Genomic DNA, 27,195 nt, shown 5'->3' with positions numbered 1-27,195 from the left:
AAGTTCAGTAACTTTGAAATATATTAAAAAAGAACATGAATAGTCTTTGCAAAATTTGATAAGCAAAATGTGTGTGCTGTAGCATTTTTATCTAGTTGATAATGGTGCAGCAGTTTAAGGGCGGTAGTAAAATAAATAGTATAAGTCATTCTTTTTCCATAGGAGGATAAACCTTACTTCATGTTGCTATGCACATCCCTTCGAATATATTAAGCAGTGTGATCTCACTCACAGGAAGCGCCTCTCTATGGAAACGTATTGATTGAGGTTTTATCTTTTGTCGAAGACCTGTGGTAGACAATACCAATACTTAGATTGGGCTTATGGTCAGTCAGTTGCTTTCCTTTGCTTGGCTTTCTTGTAAGTTTAATTTCCTTGCTCTTTATTCAATGGGGTTCCTTCCTCTCCTTGTGTTAGTCAATCCCCTGGAGCTTAACTTGCTATGTTAGGAAACTACTTTTTTTCTTTTTCATTCAGCATTTCATGAGTGCATCTGTTTTTTTTGCTCTAATACTGCTTCCCCACACATACCTGCCGCCATGCTCTGTCTTGCTCCCCCACCAAAGCTCATCTGTTGCCCCCCTACTGCCAAGCTCTGTGCTTCTGTTTTTGATACTCCCTCCACCACCTAGCTCTTCCAGTAACCCTCTCTCCTTGCTCCCCCACTCTTCTATTCCCTCCTTGTGTTTAAAAAAAAAATATATATTTTTTTCTTTTATTGGTGTTCTCTGTCGCTCCTTTATTATTATTACTAGCAGCCCGTCCTGACGTTGTCCGGGTATGAATTGCTGCCGGCCAGTAGATTATTGTTTTGTAGGATTTCGTTTTGATAGCATTTCTTATCTGTGACAGGCCTGTGAAACGCTCAGATTCACAGTGCACTCCTGATGTACTTAAAAGTGCGCGTTCAGTAGTGTGTGAACTCGAGTTTCCCTACTTTATTTTTCCTTGCAATATTATATAGCGCGAACTCGACAACATGGCGTGAGCACAATTTACATTACAGAAGAACACAATCATTTGTGGTAGGCACGGGGAGACAAAGCGATTTGCCTGGAATCACAGGATGTTGAGCTGATGCCGAGATTTGAACGTAGCTCCCCAGCTTTAAAGTTCGCAATTCTAGAACTTGTGGCGGGGGAGGTGTGTCTAAAAGTGTATGTCGGTGCTGGCCATCAGTGAGAGAGACCTGTGCATTTTTCAAATGGGTGGTGAAAAAGTATGAGTATGTTGCTGGAGATGTGGGCCGCCGTGCCACAAATGTACTTACCGGGAGAGGGTAAACACCCATTATTCCGCAACTTTCTTTCAGCATACCATCACTCCGCATACTTTCATTACGAAAGTACCATGACTCCGCAATGTCATTATAACGCATGGCATTACATTTTATATGCTTTTACCACACATACATTTACAACGAAATTCATTGTAAATGCATGAATGGTAAAAGCATGTTATTTTTTTAATCTTTGGATAAGGTAAGTATGGGTATAGGGGTAAATGTTTTGGGGTACTGAGGTATATGTTTTGGGGTCTTTGGGTATTTTAAGGGTTCAGATATAGTTTTGGGTTATAGGGTACAGGGGTAGTTTTAGGGTTTAGGGATAGGTATGGGATTTGGGGTATAGGGGTATTTTTAGGGTTATGGGGTAGGTTTGGGTTTTGGGGTACAGGGGTATTTTAAGGGTTCAGGGCTAGGCTTGGGTTTTCGGGTACAGGGGTATTTTTTTTTTTCAGAACAATATTTTATTGTGTTGTTGAAAGATTGCAAGAAAAGCACAGCGCTCCGGGCACCGGAGAAGCTGCGAGCATTAGAGTAATAATCATATATAGGCAATTCAAGCAACAGTTTGAAATAAGGTAACATTCCTATGTCCCCCCTCCCATCTCCCTCCTACTCCCCCTACCCGGATCTCCCCCCAGCCCCCTGCACAGAGTCTAGTTAGTCTACAAACAAAATGGATGTCAAGAAACATTCAGTGTGTACTCCTCATCACCCGGGATCAGTGTCCAATTGTCTTGCTTCAGCTTCATCTTGCACTGGCGGTTCCAGCCATAGTCTGCCCATCTCTTCCATATCTTATAATGCTTCCGAGGGCAGCCCTGGCCTCAAAGATCGGGCGCTCCAGTCCCATATAAAAATCGAATCCCCTTTTCCACACTCCCACCAAGGGGGCCCTGGGGTCTTTCCAGGCTCGAGCCACATCCCTCTTGGCCACTGTAAGGCCCAGAAGCAGCAAATGCCGTTTGTAGATGTTTCCCCCCACTTGTTCCAGGACATGGAGAAGACCCAGCTGTGGCGTGCGGGGGAGCTCCCAGCCCAACACCTCAGACAGGCAGTCCCACACTCCCGACCAAAACCTCCTCAGCCCATCACACTACCACACCGTATGCACAAAAGTACCCACCTCTCAACCACACCTCAAGCGATCAGGAGACCCAATCAAGCCAGCCTTCCACAGCCGTTCCCTTGTAAAATAGGCTCTATGCAGATATTTTAACTGAATAAATCGTAGGCTTACCGCAATGGCCGCTCCTCTTGGAGCCTCAAGTGCTTCTCTCCAGTCTTCCTCCTCTAGTGCACCTACGTCTCCCTCCCATTTAGTCCGCAGTTTGTCTAGGGTAGAGGAGCAATGCGTAACCAGCGTTTGGTAGATATTAGATATTTTTTTACTTTCCAATTCCCCCATGAACACCCTGGCTTCCAATGGGCTGAATTCGGTCAATGAGTCCAGGCCGTTCAGGGTGGGTGTAATAGCGTGGCGGAACTGCAAGTACCTAAAGAACTGGGTTCGGGGCATGTCGTATTCCTCCCGTAACTCCTGGAACGATTTGAGGGTCGTGCCCTTCATAACATGGCCTAAGGCTGATATGCCAATTGCGTCCCAGCCACGGAACCCCTGCAGGGACGCCAGCGCCGGCAATTGCCCATTCACAGGGGTATTTTTAAGGTTCAGGGCTAGGTTTGGGTTTTGGGGTACATGGGTATTTTAGGGTTCAGGGGTAGGTTTGGGTTTTAGGGTACAGGGTTATTTTTAGGGTTCAGGGGTAGGTTTGGGTTTTGGGGTACAGGGGTATTTTTAGGGTTCATGGGTAGGTTTGGGTTTTGTAGGGTTCAGGTCTGGGTTTGGGGTACAGGGGTATTTTTAGGGTTTAGGGATAGGTTTGGGTTTTGGGGTACAGGGTATATTATAGGGTTAAGATGGGTTAGTGTTTAAGGGTGTTGGGGTATTTTAAGGAGTAAGGGTGGACTATGATTATGGGGTGCAGGGTTATTTAAAAGGAGCAGGATGGGATTAGCTCACGATATGAGACATGGCATGAAGGGCGGAACGTACCACACGCCCCCAGCACATGCCCACAGCACAACGCGGATACGCCCACAAGGGACTACTTTGCTGGCACGGTTCTTTTACCGTTTAAAAGTATATGGGGGCGTCTGCATAGCCTATGTCCTTCTGCTGCAACTACCCTTTCCAACGCTGTATTGGGTGTTGTGATTGGTGCTGTGGTTCCTGAGATTACCCGCCTCAAAGGTTTGGGTTCTCTCTTTATTATATTAGTATGTATATTAGTATGGATATGGATTATTATTAAAATAAAAAAAGGGGGGGCGTGGCTTGCAGCCGAGCATGGCGGCAGCTTAGAAGGAGAGCTCCGTGAGTAAGGCGACCTTCTCCATCAATCCGCACGAATATCCGTCATCTCCAGTCCTCAGAAGGAAGGTCCAGAGGCCCAGGACCGGGCAGAACCGATTGCGGGAGATCCGGTAAGAGACCGGGTCCAGGGAACGTCCACGCCAGGCTGCATCCGGTGCGGCCCAAGTGAAGATCTGAAGCACCGAGCTGGGTTAACTCCAGGGGCCGAGCGGAAGTGATAGTGGCCCGGAAGGATTCCGCCGGACGTTTCCCCTGCAGCAGAGACCGGCATTCTTGCTGGAAGTGCGGGACAAAGGAGGCACTCCCTACGGTGGTGTGGCCGACGCGACGCCTCAAGCAGTGAAGGAGCCGTCGTCGATGCGGAGGAAGAGTACGCTCTGTGAGACACTGCCGGACTGCGGGCATTTGGAGCGTGTAGAACGGCGCGCCTGGTAACGGCGCTGCCCGCGCCAGGAGCACAGCGCCCGCTTCGTTGGTGCGGCCTGATTTCCCCCATCGGCGCTGGGCTACGAGTGTGCTGGCGGTGTAGAACTGGGCGCTTGTGGCGGAGACACGGGGCATACCAACGGCCATAGAATGCAACAGTCAGAATGGCAGATGGTGAAGGGGCACTGCGTATCATCTGTTCTAGGAGGCCCAGCCGAGGATATAACGGCCTAAGATCGCACTGAGGAGCACAGTCCAGATCAGCGGACCAGCACCTAGTTCGTGGGCAGTGGCCGTTGTGTTAGTCTGTGGGCTTATGTTGGCGCGCTTTACAGCCGGGGCCTGGTAAGACTTGGAAAACAGGCTACCCACGAATATTAGTGTGCACAGTGCGGCTCACTGCAACTGGTGGCAATAAGGAGGTGTGGGCTAGCGAAACATGGACTGACTGGAAGCGCCCGGCAGATCTAGGAGAGATTAGTATCCTTCCCAGCACTGTTTGAATTAGAGAGCCTGTGGGTCATTCCAGTGGCGGCGGGGCACTGAAGGCGGCCACATGGCGGGCAAAGGCGCAAAGGGCCGCTCGGCCCAGACACGCTTTGAAAAATTTGCATATGATGAGCATAATCCTCCCCACGCAGAGTCAAGAACATCTACCGGGAAGCCGGGAGATGGAGAGGGAGCCAAAAAAGTAACGTTGGAGGATGTCATGAAAGCGCTGATGCAGGTACAAGCTACAGTGGGGTCGATCTCCACAGAGGTCACCCTAATACGCGCTGATTTCCACAAAATGACCGAATGTGTGAAGCAGGTGGAAGTAGTCACAAAATCATTAGTGGGAGATGTGTCGGGCTGCAAATAGCAATGGAACGGATGGTGGCTGAGAATAAATTACTGAAGGACAAGCTGGACGACCAGGAAGGACGCTCGAGGACGAACAACATCAGAATTCTAAGGGTTCCGGAATCTGAAGGCACCCGGGCGACTGACCTTTATGTTGAAGAGTTGATTAAAACGAGGCTCTAACCCAAGGGCCTTTCTCATTTCTTCTCAATCGAAAGGGCGCACAGAGTCCCCGGAGGGAGGCCAAAACCTGGTGCAGCGCCAAGACCGATACTGGCACGAGTCTTCAACTTCCGCGATCGGACACCATCCTTCAGGCGGCGAGGGTGCCACCACCGCTCCAAATTCAGAACTCTTCTGTCGCTTTTTTTCCAGACTACACAACTGAAGTTGCCCATCGCCGTCGAACCTTCCTAGACGTGAAAAAGGAATTAAGGGCAAAGGGGATACCGTACTTAATTTTGTTCCCAGCCAGGTTGCGGGAGGTGGCGGACAACAAAACGTGGTTCTTTGACACACCAGACATGGCCCACGATTGGTTGGAGGGTTGGAGACGGGTCGGACAGCCTCACCACTCGAATAGAAACCACCAAAACCAGCGAGATGAAGATCATACGGGATCACAGACATCGGAACCAGACGATACAGTTCGGTCGCCGGCACGGGAGGATCTCGGCGACAACACTGGGGCGAGACAATCATCACCCGGAACCCACATGAGTCTTGATCACTGCGGTCATTGAGAAACGGACTGCCACAGGACGCTGGACTGAGGGACTCCGAAGAGGGTATGAGGGGCCGCCTGCTCCGGGGGGTCTTTCACCCCAACAAGCAAGTATTCTGTTTGGGGGATGGGTAAGGCACTCTGCTAAGTTGGGGAGGTGGGCGGTTCAATGTCCCTATAGCAGGTAGGCAGGGAGGGGGGGGTGCAGAGGGGGAGGGTTCTTATTTTTCAGTTGTTACAGGACGGGAAACTGTTGTCTGCATTGTTGATTTCACGGTTTCAGGCAGGACACGACGACGACGACACAGTGGCTACGTCCCGCAAGGGTGGGCCATATGCACTACTACTCGGGACACGATCTCACGCACGCAACCAACTTTTGAATGGCACACGATTTACAGGGTGACACTCTTGTGGGGAGAGCTCAGGAGACGCAAGTAGCACCACTGCAGCTTATGACGTGGAATGTGAGGGGATTAGGCGACTAAATCAAGAGGGGGCTGGTTATGCAGAATAATAAACGAATAGGCCCAGCACTGGTCCTCCTACAGGAGACGCATCTTACGGGCAGAGCATGTCAGGCATTAGACAGGAGGGGCTACCACATGGCCGTACACTCAGAGTTCACGACGAGGGACAGGCGTTTTAATAAGGAAGTCATCTCCCTTCATACTCCAACACACCAAAACGGACGACCAAGGACGCTTCGCGGCAGTGCAGGGTCAATGGGAGGGCAGACCGCTAACCATAGTGTCGGTATACATCCCTCCAGCACTTCACTTGATCGCTCTTCCAGCACTGGGGAAATTCCTCCTAGATCTGCCATAAGGATAAGGAGACCTTATCCTTGGTGGGGAATTTAACGCTGTAGCACACGAAACATTGGAAAGGTTCCCCGTTTGGTCGCAAATGGCTGCACCCTCCAGGTTCAGCGGCTTCATGGAGGCGCTGGGCTGACAGACGTGTGGAGACACCTGCACCCCACCACACAGCAATACACCTATTACTCTGCAACGCACAGTAGTTTGTCACGCATAGACTATTTTCTTAACTATTGATGACATTAGCATCCGACCCAGGGGTATATCAGACCACTCCCCAATGACATTGACTCTGTCCTGTCAAGAGAAAACCTGCAAGAGGATATACCCGATTCATCCGGGATACCTTAAGGCCCCAGCAATAAGGAAGGAACTACAGAAGACGACCCAATATGATTTCACTGAGAATATGGCATCAGTAACATCTCCCACGGTCCTGTGGGAAGCATATAAAACGGTTTTGAGGGGGCAAGCCATAGCGTCCATAGCGGGGCACAAGCGATCACAAAGACAGGAATTGACGGAGCTAGAGTTGGCGCTCCACACGGCGAATACAGCTCACATGGCAGACCCTACACCAGACACTCTTCACACACTGCAGCTATGTCAACGGCAACACGACGACCACATAAAGCGGTGGACCATAGATAACATAGCAGCAACCACACATAGAATTTACGACGTGGGGGACAAGGCGGGGAAAATGCTGGCCTAGTTGGACAAGAAGGGGGGTGGCAAAGAGAATATACTGCAGCTAGGCGCGGCGGATGGGACGCTCCTCACACTTTCAGCAGATATAGTTAATGAACTGGCCGATTATTTTCAAAATATTTACATCCCGACTGTGGAGGTGACAAAGGAGGCGGTGCTGGAGTCCCTCAGTGGCATACCAACACAAACGCTTACAGCAGAAGCGATGGAGGAGCTAGAAGCCGCACTCATGACTGATGAAATACAATTAGCCATCGGCGCCGTACAATCTGGCAAAGTATTGGGCCCAAACGGGATCCCCATCGAATGGTACAAGGCGATGTCAGAGACATTGAGTGCTCCGCTTCTGGCAATGTACGTAGACAGTCTAGAGCGCGCCGAACTTCCATTAGACCAGCGAACAGCGACAATAATGACAATCCCGAAACCTGGGAAACCAGCAGCAGAATGCACCTCCGACCGCCCAATATCGCTCCCAAATGCCGAGGCAAAGATTCTGGCGAAACTTCTGGCTACTAGATTAATGCCACACCTCTCGTACTTGATCCACCCGGATCAATCGGGCTTTATGCCGCACAGAAGTACCGCTTTAAACCTTCGTCGAGTCCACAGGGCGCTGGCGCGTGCACCGCAACTGCCGGAGTCGGCGGTAATACTGTCCTTGGATGCTGGAATGGCGTTCGACATGGTCGAATAGCAATATTTGTTTGCGGTACTTACCCACATGGGCTTCGGTCCCAAATTTATATCCTGGATACAACTCCTCTATGCTAACTCGATGGCACATGTAACGGCGAACGGTCATATTTCACGCACGATACAACTTACGAGGGGGACGCGCCAGGGCTGTCTGCTGTCGCCCCTACTGTTTGCCCTGGTGCTGGAACCGCTAGCAACCTTAATTAGGACAACCCCGCTGTTAAAGGGGATTAGCTGGGGGGAGGGTTGGGAAGACAGAGTCTCCCTCTACGCGGACGATATGCTAGTCTATTTGACGGAACCAGAACGTGGTATACCGGAACTACTTGTGTTATGTGGTACCCATGGGAAGGTGTCCGGATATATGATCAATTGGACAAAATCGGAGATTTATGTCCTGCGCGGTCCAGCGCCGATCCTGCCCCCTGACTGTCCGCTAGAGATAGCGGAGACCTCTTTCAAATATCTGGGAATTCATGTGAACCAGAACTCAGCCGAATTCTACGACAAAAACTTGAAGCCACCATTGGAACGCCTGCGGCGCGATGTGCAACAATGGGAAGCTCTGCCCTTGACGCTGCTAGGGAGGGCAGCGCTATTTAAAATGATGGCATTGCCACGCTTCCTCTATGCGCTTGAAAACACTCCTTACTCGGTGTCACAGCACTATTTTCAGCAATTGACGGTCATGGTGTCCGGTCTACTATGGGGGAACCGCCCTGCACGAATTGCACATGTGAAACTGAACAGGAGTTGGGATTAGGGAGGGATTGCGTTGCCAAACTTACAAATGTATTACTGGGCGGCACAGCTTAAAGTCATTAATCATTGGTTGCATATTCCACAGGACAACCCTGCATACCGGGCTGACAGAGCACAATTAGGCACACATAGTCTACTGACGACGCTTTAGCACAAAGGATTAGCGGGGAAGCTTACAGGACCCACGAAACACACCGTAGCGTTATGGTATGCAGCACAGACGAAGCTTAAATGGGGGGGTGTAATTACTAAACTCACCCCACTATGGGACACCAAGGCACTGGGTCAATTACGGCGCAGCAAGGGCTTTACACAGTGGGACAATATTGAGATTTCAACGGTGGGAGACCTGTGGACAGATGGGACTGTGGTCCCTTTCTCCCATCTTCAGCAGCAATACGACCTAGGCCCCAATGAATCATATAGGTACGTGCAAATTAGGCATGCACTACTGACCGCTTTACCGGAGGGCACAGAGGTCCCTGAGACCCCTCCTATGGAAGATAGTTTAGTTACTGACTTTATGCAGCAAAGCGTCACCTCACTCACATATCGCAAGCTACTCAACAACCTTCCAGACCCCACGAGCAAACTAAGAGAGAAGTGGGCGGGTGAACTGGGAGACATGGACGAGACAGACTGGAATGCGGCGCGGCATCCCCAAAAGAAGCAGGCATTTCGGCTAGGTTCAGACTGGTACAGCTTAAGATACTGCACCGGATATACTACACCAGGACCCCCCTACACAAGCTCCACAGGGCACAGCATCCCTACTGTCTCCGTGGATGTGGGGAGGAGGGGAACTTCTTCCATACTATCTGGGAATGCCCGACTACCATAGACTACCAGAGGCAGGTAATGCGCACCATTTCGCAAACACTGGAGGTCTCCCTTCCTCCGGACCCCCGCAAATGTCTGCTAAATGTATGGGACCCAAATGATCTAACGCGTCAAGGGCAGCTTTGGGCCACCATAGGCATTATGGCTGCGAAACGAGATATAGCGCAGAAATGGGGGGCAGCGGATTCACCTACCTTAACACAATGGTGTAGAAACATGGACACGCTAATGCTGACTGAAAGAGCGGTGTATATGATGAGGGCAAACCCACGTAATTGGAATAAAATATGGCTGCCTTGGAACGGATATCGGGGGGATTTATGTGAGCTACTGACGGAAGTAGATATTGTCAGTTCAGACGACGAGGGGGAGGAAGACTGAGACGGTCCCACAGATAGGCAAGAGTGGTAGTAGTAACATTGATCACTATAAGATAAGCATGCGGCCTGTTAGGATGCCCCGGATGTAGCTAGTACACATGAGAGTCGACTCGATTATACAACTAGTTTATCAATGTAACTGTAAAGCAATCCGTGAGCACTACCAAGGTTTTTGGTTGACTTACGTTCATAATATTTATTTTGTAGGTTTGGTTATGCTTTCTATAAAAATAAAAAGTAAGACGGTGATCTATTGTGATTACGCGATGGCTATGTACATGCTGCACATTTGTATTTTAACGCCGCCGGATCTGACGTTGTCGGCTACAAGGCTGTGTAAGACAACTGTATGGACTTGAACCTGAAATGACGCTGCCGGCCCAAGGGTTGTAGGCTCTTCGCTGTGTACTGCTGGTAAATTATAATAAAGGTCTTACGACAAAAAAAAAAAAAGACGAAGCCCTTTGATGCCCTTTTTATGTTTCATTTATCCCTGATGGGGTCCGACGTCTTAGAATGATAAATCCAAACGAAAATAAAATGTCCAGTACACATTGATGCAAACACAAGCATGCATGGTGATGCATGCACACATAGAGGCATTTATGTTTGCCACGCCATCTTGATTCCTATGCACATGTGTATTCATCATCGCTGTTTATCTTTTTATGTCGAGTTATACTCAAACCTATTACTACTGAACCAAAGTCTCTCAAACCAGCCGGATTTCCTACAATGCGTGTTAATTGTTCATCCTTGACTTCTCGAGCGCGCGCTTGGCCAGTTCCCTCCCACTCACTGGCATCCCGCCCCACCCACCAGGCTCACACTTCTCCAGCGCGCCGAGAGCTTCACTTCAAAGGGATCTGCTATTCTGCCCCCCTTCTTCACACTTCACTCCTCTTCCTCCCTCGCAATCTGTTGTTTTTTTCTTTTTGTACACTTCTAATTCTGTGCAGTTACACACTAGCCTTAAGCATTCTTTTGCACAGCACCAAATCAGTTCAGACAAGTCAATGCGATCTTTCCTGTGGCATACAGTTACCACCAAAGAGTGCTGCAGCAGTATTCAATGTCGGACGTTCTGAGCATTGATGTTTGGCGTAGCTAACAGCAATACTAGCCATACATCGCGACAAAAGCTTGGAACAAACTGCCCAAAACCCTCAGACAACAAACCCAGGAAAAACCCGTCAGAAAGCTCTTGAAAACATGGATTTTTAAACTCCCGGATGACTACTCTAAGGCTTCCATCTAATTCCTCCTGGACCGGCTTTCCTAAGTTCTCCAGCGCCAAGATGCTCCCTCCGGAGCGAACGTCGCGCTCTACAAATACCCCACAAATATAAAATATAAATATATAAATATAAAATATACATCTAATTGCCAACCACCTTTACAAGCATTGAATTAACTTATTTAATACCAGTGTATATACTTGTCTGCTAATTGACAACATTTGCACTCTGAGGCTGGAATAGCAACTGCTGCGCCATTAACATCTACGTTCACCTGCATTTCGTTCGTGTTTTTTAACTGAACATTATCTAAATCCCTATTGCAGCCCCAGAGATTTGCACCGCTAGAACTAAGTATTTAACAGCCCCCTCTTCCATATATCCCATTCTGTAAAATAGGGGTACATAATCCACTCCGGTGACTGCTGTGCATTTCTTAGTTGCCAAGTGGCCCCATGTCGTATGTAACAAATTGTATGGGTGTTGATTTCTTTAGCCAACAGCTTCGATGACACACACTTGTCTGTTGATCCCGTGTGGACACCTCAGGATGCCCCGGGCGCTTGTGAATCTCTGCGCCGTCTGACCCCAGAGCTCAGCTGCCCTCTCTTGCTCACTGGTCACCAGTCATACCTGTGTGATGTCAGAGGCTTTCCGCAGTACTTCTGTCTGGCGGAGCTCAGTGACTGCTGTTTGTGCCATTACATTGTTTGCTCTTCGTAAGTGCTTGAAAGAGGAGATTATATCGCTGCGTGTGCAGGTGTGGACACGTCATGTCATACACTTACCAGGACAGTTACAGGTGTGAAACCATTGCTCTTCCTTACTCACATCCTCATTTACACCTCGTAAATCGCAGCCACGATCATCTGTCGGTGGTATACAGCGCCTACCTTGTTCCTCTTAACTGGACTGTGACATCAGTAGACACATTCAGCAACTTTGAGAATCTACACTAGTGTGCTGAGGTGACCAAGGTAACACTTCGCACTTTATAAAACTCCTTTGCCAATGCTTGCAATAGAACAATCTAATTGGGTGCGATCTGTTGCCCAAGGTTACACCTGAGTGTGTTCGGCTATGGTACACCACACATATCCAACCCCCAGTGTCCACCAGCATTCACTGTATCAACAGAAGTGGGGTTGAGGAGCTGTCGTTCAACACACTGTTGAGGTGTATCTAGGGCCACTAGCCCCAATGAGGTAGTGGAGGACCAAATTATGTGGCAAGATGTAATAATGTGGCAAATATTGCAGCATTACACAGCATATGTTGCGGCAGTGGTATGTCACTATGTTACTACTTTAACGCCTATTGATACAAAGGTATTAAATGGCGATGCTAAATACAGAGGTTTTTTTTTTAAAAAGAAAGAATACACTTTCCCCAGATCCTACGGGAAATGTTATTTACTATTAGTTTGCATGCGAGAAAGCACAGTTACACAATTTTACTAATAATGTTCCTTCTAAGGTCCTTGAGTAAAATAGTTTGCGTAAAACATATAATGGTGAAAGGAGCAGAAAACCAGCCTGAGTGGCACTTTGAAAGAATTGAAATGTGAGCCTCTTTTATTCTGTGTGAATCTGCTATGATTTAAAACAGGTCTTAACTTTTGGTGTTTACTTTATGGGAACACGGAGTGTCTACAATAAGCTCTTTCCATTAAGAAACAGACTTTTAGAACAGTACATTACAGTATGTAAAATCATAGTGTCTCACTAGGCAGCGTGCGGAAAGCGCGTCCACATCAAAGCCATCAGCCTCCCTCCCACAGGCATCTGTCACTTCCCCAGCGTGCGCAGTGCGCGCTCGGCCTCACTTCACTCACTTCTCCTCCCCCCTAATTACATCCCGCTTTCACTTTCACGGCCGCTAGGCCGTGAGCTTCTCTTCAAAGGGGCCGCCAGTGCTTGTTTTTAAACACATTCTTTTCTACCCCGTCAGTTTGGCAGTCTTGAGCAGCTGCCCATTTGTCACCATGTTTTTAGGTCTCGCAGAGAGACCTATTGTGGCTAAACCAGAGGCTAAACCAGCGGATTTCTGAAGCGGATTTCCGACAGTTCACGACGCGTGTCCACATCAAAGCTATTAGCCTCCCTCCCACAGGCAACAAGAGGCTAGATAACGACGCGCGTCCACATCATAGCCATCAGCCTCCCTCCCATGGGCAGCTTGGCCTCAGGCATTCACCCCAACGCGACTTCTCCTCCCCCCTAATTACATCCCTGCTGTTTACTTCTTTCATGGCCGCGAGGCCGTGCTTCAAAGGGATCCGCCTCCTGCTTTAATTACATTAGCTTAGTTTTGGTGATTTTGGTTAATATTGGGTCTAAAGTTACTTTTTTTATTGCCGCGGCGCCAATGCTTCTTTTTTAAAGTTTCTCTCTGATTCTTGTAGGAAATGGGACCCCCGGCCGGCCAGGGCTTGCGCCACAGCCAGTCAGAGACCGCCACTCCTATGTAAAGTCGACCCCTGCTCGCCCTCTAGGTAACGCGGCGCGGGCAGTCAGGCCTATCTCGGAGGACATGTGTGAAGCATTTGCGCACGCACCCACCAACAGCAACATCCCAGGCCTCCCACAAAAGGAACTCCACACAAAGTATATATGAAAATAGTCTTTGTATTAGGAAGGACACACAGGAACATACACTTTACAATGTGCTCAAGGCACAGCAGGGGTTACCAGGGGAAAGGTACAGAGCAGGGCCAAGGGGCCACTGCCAGGAAGGTGCACATGATGGTATTGGTATTTTAGAACATATAACAACTGGGAGCTTTCTCGGACTAGGACTAGAACACATAATCACCAGGAGCTTAGCATTAGAATACGTCATGCCCCGGGGTCTCATAGGACTAGCAATAGAACTCACTCTAACCAGCATAGACATACATGAGTTAAGGTACATAACACAACAGAGGCCCCCATCAGCAGGGCAACACATAAGAATTCTCAGCATCCCATTGATAATAGTCAGTAGCGCCCCCTAGGCCAGATGGCCTTCCTGGGGCGGGGGCGCCTGAGAGTCTCGATGTCCAGAGTGGGCTGCAAGGGGCCCGGGGCAAACCTAAACGTGGCAGCGGCCCACGAAGTGCTGGGCCGCTGAGGGACTTGGACATAGCCCTGCAGGCTCGGGGGGGCAGGGGGGCAATGGTGGAGCCTCTTGCAGGCCCGGCAGGGTCAGGGACACGTGGTGGGGCCTCTCGGGACCCAGGCAGGGAAACAGGGGGGCAATGGTGGAGCCTCTCGCAGGCTCAGGATAGGTAGGGGAGTCCCTCTCGGGGGACTCTATCTTCCGCGGGCCCCACGGGCCAGGACGGCGCCCCTCGGGGCTAGGGAAACATGAGGTGGACTGGGAGCCTCGCAGGCTCGGTGGAGCAAAGGTCCAAAAGGTGGAGCCTCCACGGGCTCAGGGAGAATTGGTGAGGGCAGGCGGGGCCCCCCTCGGGGGGCCCGGCATCACTGGGGGCCCCAGGGGCCATGACGGAGCCTCGCGGGGCTCAGGGACCAGGTTGCGGGCAGTGGGATCCCCCTCGGGGGACCCGGAATCACTGGGAGCCTCGCGGGCCTCCCGGCACAAGGGTGCTCGCGCTGGAGGGGAGGGGCGAGCACCGACAATGTGCTCCGACGCCCCGCCTCCCCTCCTGCAGCACTCACCGGTCGGTGGCAGACGCGCCGGTCTCTCCTCGCTCTCCGGGGCTCCCTCTTGCTCCTGGGGGCACCGGGGGGGGGAAGCGGCACTTCTCTGGGTGGACGCAGGGGCGCGGAGTTGGCTCCCGCTGCCCCCTGCATTGCTTGTCTCTCGGTGTCTGCACGGCCGTTCCCTGGGGCCGCCGCCAATCAGAGCGCGGCCCGGGGGCGGGCTTCACGCGGGGTCCCGGGCTGCGGCGGTGAACACAGGGGAAATTGACGAGGGCCCGGCTCCCTCGATGAGGCCGCCAATAAGGAAATAAAGCGAGGTAGGCACTCGCTGGGGGCTCGGGCCCCCTCCCACGACAGGCAGATGCCGGGTGGGCACCGGCTGGAGGAATGGAGCGCTCCCAGCGCTGGGGGGCCGAACGGCAGCGCCTCTAGGCGCTAGGACAACAGGAAAGCGCTCCCAAGCGCTAGAAGCGGGAATGAGCGCCCCAAGGCGCTAGGGCCATAGAAAGCAGGGTCCATAGGAAGTCCAGGAGTTCAGGGGGAGCACATCAGCTCTGAGAAGGGAAAAAGGGACATCAGCAGTTCAGGAGCAGGGCAGGGCCCAGGGAGGCCAGCCAACCCTGAGCCCACGCAGCAGCACGACCCAGGCAGGGACTCAAGCAGGAAGAAAAAGAGAGAGAGAAGAGGGCCCACCCTCCTTTTATACAGGAGCTTCCTTTGTCTCCAAAAGGGGCAGGCAGGGAGAGAACCAGCCAGAACTGGTTATAAGGAATTTCAGGTTACTGGCCAGGCCAGGGACACTGGACGCACCCCAGGGGGGTGGAGCCAGCCTGGTGGGGGAAGGCCCGGCCGGCTTCAGCCAATCAGGCGCCAGCACACCTACTGCACACACACACCAAAGTCTAGAAGTGGCACTTCCCTTCTAGTCACCCACATGCCGCATACATCATCTTGTAGCATTCAACCTCACGAGTGCATACATACCAAACACGACCCGGCACGCCCCACGCATCAGGAACTATCAGAGCCACATACATTCCCCATGAATTCCTATGGGAGGCAGGTCTCTCTCACCACACAAACACTCAGAAGGGGAATCACCATCCCCCGGACACATATAATAAGCACAAAACTTCAGGGGTGGACCTGCCAGACGGGCCAAGTCCAACAATTCTTTTCTCGAGTTTGGCCTTTACTTGCCTTGGCATACGATCCACTGCGTCTCTTCACCTGCCCTCATCATTTTCACTTCCTCTAGCGTCCTGTGCTTTTGATTCGACTTACCGCATCTCTTTTCGTAGCCCCTTCATTTCTAACTTTGTCTCATCCGTTTACGTAGTCTATTTCCTGGTCTCACCTGTCATATCTTATGACTTCTTTCTTTTCTCTGGACCTTCCCCCAAGTCTTGTACTTTTCCAGACACATTTTAAACTTTCTTTCTCCCGACTTAAGCCTTTCTCTCTGACCTATTATCTCTTCTCACCCTCCTTCCCTTTGCATGCCTCATGCTCCTTCCCTTTTCATGCCTCATGCTGCTCTCAGCTTCCCCCCGTTCTTGTACACCCCTTGTTCGAGCCACCGTCTTTTTGTATATTGAATCATGCCATGCCCAGCTAACTCTGCCCTGCATCCTCTTACAGCTCATCGTTTGCTCGTAGGAGGCGTTTACTGCGGGGTCTCCTTTCCTTCATTCTTTCATCATCGCTTTCATGGTACAATGTGAGATTTCCTGCTTGCCCCAAGAGCCAGAATGTCAGCGAATGCAAATATGTGCAGAGTAGAAAGACTCCTCTGCTGGAAACAGCTGCCGGCTCAGCTGGTCGCCTCACTTTAGTGACTCCTCGGTGCCAAGGAGAAGGGTTAGCGGGTCGGTGCTGCTGTATGTATTTATTTATTTTATTTATTTAGTGCATTTTTATATAGCGCGGACTTTACCGAAAGGTGTCAGAGCGCTCCACTCAGCGCCACCCCAGCATCACTCAGCGCCACCCCAGCATTACTCAGCGCCACCACAGCATTACTCAGCGCCACCACAGCATCACTCAGCGCCACCCCAGCACCACTCAGCGCCACCCCAGCATCACTCAGCGCCACCCCAGCATCACTCAGCGCCACCACAGCCCCACTCAGCATCACCACATTATCACTCCGCACCACCACATTATCACTTAGCACCACCACATTATCACTCAGCACCACCACATTATCACTCAGCACCACCACATTATCACTCAGCACCACAACAGCACCACTCAGCACCACAACAGCACCACTCAGCACAACCACAGCACCACTCAGCACCACCACATTATCACTCAGCACCACCACATTAACACTCAGCACCACCACATTATCACTCAGCACCACCACAGCATCACTCCGCACCACCACAGCATCACTCAGCACCACCCCAGCATCACTCAGCGCCACCCCAGCATCACTCAGCGCCACCCCAGCACCACTCAGCGCCACCCCAGCACCACTCAGCGCCACCCCAGCACCACTCAGCGCCACCCCAGCACCACTCAGCGCCACCCCAGCACCACTCAGCGCCACCCCAGCACCAGTCAGCACCACCCCAGCATCACTCAGCACCACCCCAGCATCACTCAGCACCACCACAGTATCACTCAGCAGCACCACTCAGCACCACCACAGCATCCCTCAGCACCACCCCAGCATCACTCAGCACCACCGCAGCATCACTCAGCGCCACCCCAGCATCACTCAGCGCCACCCCAGCATCACTCGGCGCCATCCCAGCATCTCTCGGCGCCACCCCAGCATCTATCGGCGCCACCCCAGCATCTCTCAGCGCCACCCCAGCATCACTCAGCGCCACCCCAGCATCACCACAACATCACTCAGCACCACCACAGCATCACTCAGCGCCACCCCAGCATCACTCAGCGCCACCCCAGCATCACTCAGCGCCACCCCAGCATCACTCAGCTCCACCACAGCATCACTCAGCACCACCACAGCATCACTCAGCACCACCACAGCATCACTCAGCACCACCACAGCATCACTCCGCACCACCACAGCACCACTCAGCAACACCACACCATCATTCAGCACCACCCCAGCATCACTCAGCGCCACCACAGCACCACTCAGCATCACCACATCATCACTCAGCGCTACCCCAGCATCACTCAGCACCACCCCAGCATCACTCAGCATCACTCAGCACCACTCAGCACCACTCAGCACCACCACAGCACCACTCAGCACCACCACGCACCACCACAGCACCACTCTGCACCACCAGCACAGCACCACTCGGCACCACCACAGCACCACCACAGCATCACTCAGCACCACCACAGAATCACTCAGCACCACCACAGAATCACTCAGCACCACCACAGAATCACTCAGCACCACCACAGAATCACTCAGCACCACCACAGAATCACTCAGCACCACCACAGCATCATTGAGTACCACTACAGCATCACTCAGTACCACCATATTAGCATCACTCGGCACCACCACAGCATCACTCAGCGCCACCCCTGCATCACTCAGCGCCACCCCAGCACCACTCAGTGCCACCCCCAGCACCACTCAGTGCCACCCCCAGCACCACTCAGCGCCACCCCAGCACCACTCAGCGCCACCCCAGCACCACTCAGCGCCACCCCAGCACCACCCCAGCACCACTCAGCGTCACCCCAGTATCATTCAGCACCACCCCAGTATCACTCAGCACCACCCCAGTATCACTCAGCACCACCCCAGTATCACTCAGCACCACCCCAGTATCACTAAGCACCACCCCAGTATCACTAAGCACCACCCCAGTATCACTCAGCAACACCACAGCACCACTCAGCACCGCCACAGCACCATTCAGCACCACCACAGCATCACTCAGCACCACCACAGCATCACTCAGCACCACCACAGCACCACTCAGCACAACCACAGCATCCCTCAGCACCACCCAGCACCACCAAAGCACCACCACAGCACCACCACAGCATCACCCCAGCATCACTCAGCAGCACCACTCAGCACCACCACAGCACCACTCAGCATCACCACAGCACCACTCAGCACCACCACATTATCACTCAGCACCACCACATTAACACTCAGCACCACCACATTAACACTCAGCACCACCACAGCATCACTCAGCACCACCACAGCATCACTCAGCACCACTCAGCACCACCACAGCATCACTCAGCACCACCACAGCACCAGCACAGCATCACCACCCCAGCATCACTCAGCGCCACCCCAGCATCACTCAGCGCCACCCCAGCATCACTCAGCGCCACCCCAGCATCACTCAGCGCCACCCCAGCACCACTCAGTGTCACCCCAGCACCACTCAGCGCCACCCCAGCACCACTCAGCGCCACCCCAGCACCACTCCGCGCCACCCCAGCACCACTCCGCACCACCCCAGCACCACCCCAGCACCACTCAGCGTCACCCCAGTATCACTCAGCACCACCCCAGTATCACTCAGCACCACCCCAGTATCACTCAGCACCACCCCAGTATCACTCAGCACCACCCCAGTATCACTCAGCACCACCCCAGTATCACTCAGCACCGCCACAGCACCATTCAGCACCACCACAGCATCACTCAGCACCACCACAGCATCACTCAGCACCACCACAGCATCACTCAGCACCACCACAGCTTCCCTCAGCGCCACCCCAGCATCACTCAGCGCCACCCCAGCATCACTCAGCGCCACCCCAGCATCACTCAGCGCCACCCCAGCATCACTCAGCGCCACCCCAGCATCACTCAGCGCCACCCCAGCATCACTCAGCGCCACCCCAGCATCACTCAGCGCCACCCCGGCATCACTCAGCGCCACTCAGCGTCACCACAGCATCGTCACCACAGCACCACTCAGCGCCGCCCCAGCATCACTCAGCACCGCCCCAGCATCACTCAGCACCACCCCAGCATCACTCAGCACCACCCCAGCATCACTCAGCACCACCCCAGTATCACTCAGCATCACCACTCAGCACCACTCAGCATCACCACTCAGCACCACCACAGCATTACTCAGCGCCACCCCAGCATCAATCTGCGCAACCATTCAACATCAACTGGTTCAAATATGTTCTCTCAATGTTTCAAGCTTTATTACAAATGTCACAAAAATGTTTATATTTCACTTCAGTTCTTGGATTTGGGTCACAATAAAATACACTGAACGTAATCTTCACAAACGTTATTTACAAAAGTTTAAGCTATTGCCATTCTAACTTACAATCCCTTTTATTTAAGTATTAATTATTTTAAAAAATTAAAAGCCATTGTAATTTGTAATATCAATACATCTAAGTCATGTAAATACAAAACATGTTGCATTACAAATGCTATAGGTGTCACATTTGTGAAAGTTATAACTATTGGCATTTTAAATGACAAAGCTATTAATGTAGCTACTTTCAAAACCAACACATAAATAAAAAAATTGTCATTTACAAGACCAATAGCTAAAACCTTCCTAATGCGAGACCTATTGCATTGCAAATGCTTGTTTTATTTCTATTTTGCCGATACAAAGCCATAAGGATGGGTAAGTCCACAGAAAGGTGAGATCTATTACGCTAAAGAAAACAAATGTTTGTTTTCACACAAGGGCACTGTAGTTCATTTATTTTTAATTTATTTTTAATATTAGAAAAGCTGTCTACCTCCCTGAGGAAGTAGATTTTTACCCATAGAAGCTATCCAGCAAAAAGTTATTTATCACAAAAATATTTTCCAAGGAAGGCAGTCTCACGTGAAATGGAAGCTTGATGCACAATTGTTAAAAATTGAATGTCATATAAAGAGATTGCTTTTGCAATATAGTTTTGTTTTACTTGGTAATTCTTTTTAATTGTCTTGGGTGAAAATGAGTAGTGTGATCTCACTCTCAGGAAGTGCCTCTCTATGGAAGGTTATTGATTGGGGTTTTAGATGCCCTCAACAGGCAGGTTTTAGCTATCTTTTGTTGAAGACCTGTCGTGGACAAATCCAGTACTTGGATTAGGGTCAGCCAGTTGCTTTCCTTTACTTGACTTTCATGTCCGTTTAATTTTCTTGCTCTTCTTGTGTTTGTCCCTTCCTTGGAGCATAACTTTGTTATTTTAGGGAGCTAGTTTTCTCTCTCTCTTCCAGCACGCCCTGAGCGGTGCATCGGTTTTTTTGCTCTCTTATTGCTTCCCCCTCACATCCATGCCGCCACGCTCTGCTCCCCTACCAAAGTTAATCTGTTGCCCCCTACTGCCAAGCGGAGTCTGTATGTTTATTTGAAATTCCCTCTACCACCCCGCTCTTCCAGTAACCCTCTCTCCTTGCTTCCCCACTATACTCCCTCATTGCGTTTAAAAAAAATATTTATTTGTTTTTTTATTAGAGTTCTATGCTTCTCCTTTATTATTTTATTTCTTTATTTTTAAAAAGGCCCTTTGATGCACCTTCTTTATATTTAATTTGCCACTCCTTGATGGGGTCCGACATCCTAGAATGGTAAATTCAAACGAAAATAAAATGTTCACTGCACATTGATTCAAACACAAGCATGCATGGTGCTGCATGCACGTGTATAACCATTACTGTTTGGCTGCCACAACATCTTGATTCTTGTGCACATGCCTATTCATCATCACCTTATATATATTTTTTTAATATTCATTTTGCCAATACAAAGCCTAAGGTTGGGTAACTCCACAGAAAGGTGGGGTCGATTACATTGCCATTGCTTTTTTAGCTGTTTTAGAAAGAAAACAAAATGTTGTTTTCACACAAGGGCACTATATTTCTTTTTTTAAGGAAAGCACTGTTCCTCCCTAAGGAAGTAGGTCCTTGCCCATAGTAGCAATCCAGCAAATGATTATTTATCACAAAAAATATTTCCCAAGAAGGCAGTCTCGCGTGAATTGGCAGCTTGATGTCCAATGGCTAAAATTGAATGGCATTATAAAGAGGGTTTTCTTTTTTAATTGAGCAGGCGAAATCTAATGATTACAATATGGGATATAGGAACGTCCCCCGGCTCCCATTGGCTAGCTCCATAAATGGAGGCTAGCCATTGGAAGCCGGATCTGTCCGTCAAGGCCGGACCAGATTCGGGGGCGTTCCCGCGTTTTCTTCCCTGGGCGTGGTTGTACTTGTCCGCTCGTCTTGGAGGCGGTCGGAGAGTTCTCCCCTTTGGACCTCTCGGAGGGGCAGCGAGGGTCGGCTCCCATCGGAGCGGAGCTCACTCTGCCGTGTCCTGTGGGAGGACCCGTGCGTGCAGGAGGCTCGGGAGTACAGGAGCCCAAGGGATCTCAGCCGCCGGCAGCGATGTGGTTCTGTCCTGGGGCAGCAGCGGCTGCTGGCAATCCCGTGGCCCGGCCTGCATCTCTGGGTGTTGGCGGTGCTGCTCTGCAGCCTCTCCCGGTGCCCGTTCCAGCCTCCGCTCCCGCTCTCCGTATTTTTATAATCAATCTATGACCTTCAACCGGTGCTTTACTTCAGGTATCGCAATGAGTTTTTCCCCCTTATGTGGATTTGTGTGACGACTAGGTGGTAGTTGGTGAAGTGCTATTGTAAAGGTATCGCTTGCACTTTTTCGTGTTTTGTGCCGTTCTGCCCTCTGTTACAATCATCACCCCCTCGTTTTTGTGTCCTTCTGCCCTCTGTCTGCCTCGTGATTTGTGCCGTTCTGCCCTCCGTTAGAATCATCCCCCCCTCGTTTTTGTGTCCTTCTTCCCTCTGTCTGCCTAGTTTTTTGTGCCAATCTGCCCTCAGTTATAATTGTTTCCCCTCGTTTTTGTGTCCTTCTTCCCTCTGTCTGCCTGGTGTTTTGTGCCGTTCCTCCACTTGAACTGAGCCCTTTAAAATAAGGCCATGCTCCAAAAAGTACCGCAGCCCCCTGCCCTGAACCATAAAAAACTGCCCCCTACCTCCGTGAAGTACTCTGACTCTGCTCCCTACCCTCCCTTGGCACCTAAAACTGTCCCCTGCCATGCACCCTACAAAGCCTCGACTTAGTAAACTGTCCCTTCTCTGTGTGCTTCGAGGCCGTAAAATGTAAGCCTAGGCACAAATGTAAGCCTAGGCACAAATGGATGGTTGGATTTGTGGGGTAAAGTTTTATTTAATGTGATTTTATGTAGCGCAAACTTTACCCAAAGGTGTCAGAGCGCTTTACATAAGAACCAGTTGCCAAACCTAAGGACTTTGATTTACGTGCGTTAAGTAAAAGATACAAACAGGAAAACAATTGAAATGTACTAGATGTAGTCACACAAAGAAGAGACTGTTGATTCTCGTTATATTTCTATATACATATGGAAGGGATATGAATAGATGTACTGCAAGAGTCACATAGGAATGTTAGAGTAGAAAGGTGTACTGCATATACTAGTGAATACAGTCATCTCTATATACAGAAAAAATGAGTTATATTTAGAGGGGTCGGAGTGGGACGCAGTGGGTGGATGGATGCATGATGGGTGGATGTATGCATGATGCATGGATGTATGGGTGGATGAATGGATGGGTTGTTGGTTGCATGGGTTGGTGGATTGCATAAATTGTTGAGGGATTGGCTGTATATATGCATCTATCCATCCACCCATCCATGCATCTATCCATACACCCATACATACACCCATCCATGCATGCACCCATCCATGCATCCACCAACTCATCCATGCAAGCATTACAACAACAGCCCGCAGCTCTCCTTCGTCTCTCCTCGCCCCCCCTTCCCTGAGCCCTCAGCTCTCCTTCGTCTCTCCTCGCCCCCCCTTCCCTGAGCCCGCAGCTCTCCTTAGTCTCTCCCCGCCCCCCTTCCCTGTTCCCTGCTATTGTAAATGACAATGCCATTTATTTATAGAAAAAAAACATAAATAAAAATAATGTCAAGAGCAATGCCAATAGCTCTAACTTTAACAAAGGCAAAACCATTGCATTGTAAATGCTTGTTTTTTATTCGGCAACATTTAATCCAGCGTGACTGACCGTGACAGCTGCAGGCAGAAATCGATGAACATTAATATAAATCCACCCAAATTGTTCCGCTATATGGGTTTCTGCTGCTACTCACTGGCGTTCTGCAACTTCATCATGGTTCATATTTAACAGGCCCCATCCCTTCTTCATTACCAAAAGGAGCTGAAGGCCCATCTCTTAATGTAAAACCTTGTAGTGTGGGTGCAATTTATTGATCACTCCCTGAAGATAATCTCCTCCTTCTCCTTTTGGCCCTCCCTACTAGTTAATCTACCCCTTTTTCCCCCTTCCCTGTGTTGCCACAATCCGTCATCATTAGAACCACACTCTCCCCTGCCTCATATCTAGTCCACTACTTCCTTTCATGTACTATGTCCATGCCAAGTCCCCACTCTTCTGTCAACACCTGCTGTTTTTCCTCCGGGTGACACCTGACACCACAGGAAATCCCATGTTTTTACCCTTAACATTTGCCTTCTTTACGCCATAGTACCCAACTTTGGGGGAGATGGAAAGAAAAATCTTCAAAATGTAATCCTTTGCCTACCCTGAGTTCTGAAGACATTGAAGAACCCTCTTTGATGGGGAAGGCCAATCTGGTATTCCGGTGGCTCAAAGGAATGGGAGCTCTGGGCCTGTGTCCTCTGAGAGCTATGATTACGAATAGGGACAATCTTCAGAGAACCCAGAGAAATGTACACCCAGGACACAGACTGGACAGCGGCTTTCATACCTCTTAACACCATTTGAGGATCTTCCCTCCGGGGATCAGCCTCAATAAGAGTCATGAAGTCAGGAGCATTTTGAGATTCTGCTGAAGAGATTGGCGGTTCCAACCACTGTCCCTGAGCCTGCTCCGCACTGATAATCTATCTTGGCTCCAGAGAAGGCTCAAGCACAGGGCAGAACCACACCATCTCTAACCTGTGGCACCAAAGTAGACTCAGAAACCTGTCATGATGGCTGCCTTAAAGCTGAGAAAACCAACCCAAACCTTTCAGGTGCCCAAGCTCGCTGATGTGAGGCAAAGAAAAAATTACATTCACCCCTAATCAGGAAAAATACTTGCATGACTACCACAGCAAGAGGTAGATCCAGCACTTCAGAAAAAGGAAAAGTTTAACTTATACATTATTGGCTGAAGGCCAGTCACAACCTATCCCTCGTCATTAACCCCAATCACGGGGGACCCAGACTCTCCCCTCACCCATACGTGATAAATTTCCATGATTCGTGCTAGAGTGGATGTGGGGCTAGAGGGACTTACCTGGTGGTAATGTCCTTCGACACAGCAGTTCTGGTCTCAGGTGATGGGGGTTGCATGAGACATCAGTGAGACCATCACCATGCAACTTGGTCTGGCATTGTTGGGAATAGTTGATGATGAGGTGTTATCCCCACTGCCCCTCCCTCCCCCCCAACTGCAAGATTAGTTCGCTCACAGCTCTTTACTGCGCCTTGTGGTGGCTCACCACTGGCACTCATCTATCCACTAACCCTGGACGTGCAGTGATAAAAGGTATGAAACATCCATGCAATGGAAAGGGTGACAGCCCTGGTGTGGGTCACCATGCCACCATATGAGGAGACATGGAGTCCTTTCTATTTTACATCAAACTTAGCTGAGGGACTCGCCATGCTTCTGAGCTAGTACGCTTGGCGGGACGTGTGCCACTGGCATTATCCCGGACAACCTCAAGATGAAGGTTTATGTTTAGAATCTGCTCACAATCTAGATATTTAGTGTAAATGTTTTAGGACTTCCTTGCGTCCTTCCGGGCGACAGTAGCGCCAGTTTGAATGATGGTCTTGATGCGCTCCTTTTTTTCTTTCTTTTTTTTTTATAAAGAAATCTGTACCTGGCGATTGAAAATGTTAAATGAAGCAGTTAAGCAAAAAAACAAGAAAGTTAACTTTTGAGCAGGCTATCTCTGAGGAGTTGATCATGGTTCCCATACAAAACAAAGATCAACACAAGGACCTTATCCCTGTGCCTCACCCTCCAGCTAGCCCTGTTTCTCCACCACTATAGTCCCCACAACCTTCACCACACCTGTTATAGTCCACTTGCAGTGATTCAGATAAGGACATTGAATATGACCTACAAGATCCTTATTACAAGCTTGTCTCCATTGAGGAGGGATACACTTCCAGGTGGGATTGCAATGTAGTCCCTCAGGGGAATACAACCTTTGAGCCCTACCCAGTGAAGGATTCACCACTGGATGAAACAACGGCTTACCACACAGTCCTACAAAGGGCAGCATATCCCCATTAGGTGAAATTGTATGTTGAGGAAGATGATGATTTCCTGGTTGAGACCAACCGAGCTGTCATGCCAGTTTCTAAACTGGCTAAAGAGTGTGACCAACTGCACAACAACATTTTTTAAAGAGTTTGTGTAAGTTAGGGTGGTAACACCTAGGTTATCTGCACAACCTGCATGTTAGGCTGGATGCCATACTCTGCTCCCCAGATGTACATGAGCACGTGAAGTCAAGCGAATACCTAGCCCTTTCAATGGACTAGAGAATGGTCGTGCATCCCTACTTGGCAGCTAAGACCGCAAGCCTTGGAAGACCTGGTCTTCCAAACCATAAGATTGGTGATGGGGCAATACTTTGAAAATAATGCAGGGACTGCCACTAACCCACAGAGCAAATTGGATGCATTCAAAGTTGTGATCAGAGGGAAGTGCATCTCAAAGACGGGGAACAGGGGAATGCTCCTGAGTGATGCTCTGAAACCCAAAAAACATCTTAGGGCACTCGAGCAAGAGAGACCAGGCAATAGGGAATTAAAAGAACAACTTCTAGGCGCCAAACAGTCAGTGGCTGAACATGTTGAAAGACTTTGCTGTTTTGATTATAGGAACTACATAGTCAAAGCTCACAGGAAAAGAGACAGATCTGGGGCCATGCTAGCCTGGCTAGCTAACCCAGCGAAAAGAGGGTCGCTTATCCTTGCAATCAGGGACGAACTGGAAGGGGAATCATATACTCAACAGGATATAAATAAAGTGTTCTTGAAATACTATGCCGAATTATATAAGCACAGCAGAACGGTTAGCTCAGTAACCAATCTAGACAACTTCATAGGGCCCCAGGCTTTAACAACTATAGACGAAGAAGCAGCAGCAACACTGGGAAGGGATATAAAGCTACATGAGGTCAGGACAGCCATGGCCAGAAATAAGACACCAGGGACAGACGGCCTTCCAATTGAGTTTTATTCAAAGTATGTTGACATTTTGCGGCCAAAACCAAAGTGTATAATCAAGCGAAACCAAGGGGTATGCTACAGAGCTCTACGAGTGAAGCTCTGATCATTCCGGTGCTAAAACCGGACCAACCAGTAACGTATAAGACAGCATATAGACCGTTTTCCATGCTGAACTTAAATGATAAAGGGCCAGATGTAGGAGCCCAAATACAGGTCGGTAACGGCCGATTTCGGCCATTA

At 50.1% G+C, this 27,195-nt stretch overlaps 1 protein-coding gene across 4 annotated transcripts in view; it reads left to right on the top strand.

Moving 5' to 3' along the window:
- ENTPD5 (ectonucleoside triphosphate diphosphohydrolase 5 (inactive)) overlaps positions 1–27,195 on the top strand; it is a 408,239-nt gene that overhangs the window by 176,910 nt on the left and 204,134 nt on the right. The window lies entirely within an intron of this gene.

Source organism: Lissotriton vulgaris, chromosome 9 (assembly GCF_964263255.1).
Source record: "Lissotriton vulgaris chromosome 9, aLisVul1.2, whole genome shotgun sequence".
In the NCBI taxonomy this organism is placed as follows: domain Eukaryota; kingdom Metazoa; phylum Chordata; class Amphibia; order Caudata; family Salamandridae; genus Lissotriton; species Lissotriton vulgaris.
Note: the sequence above shows the minus strand (reverse complement) of the source record. Positions and strands in the feature narration are given on the sequence as shown.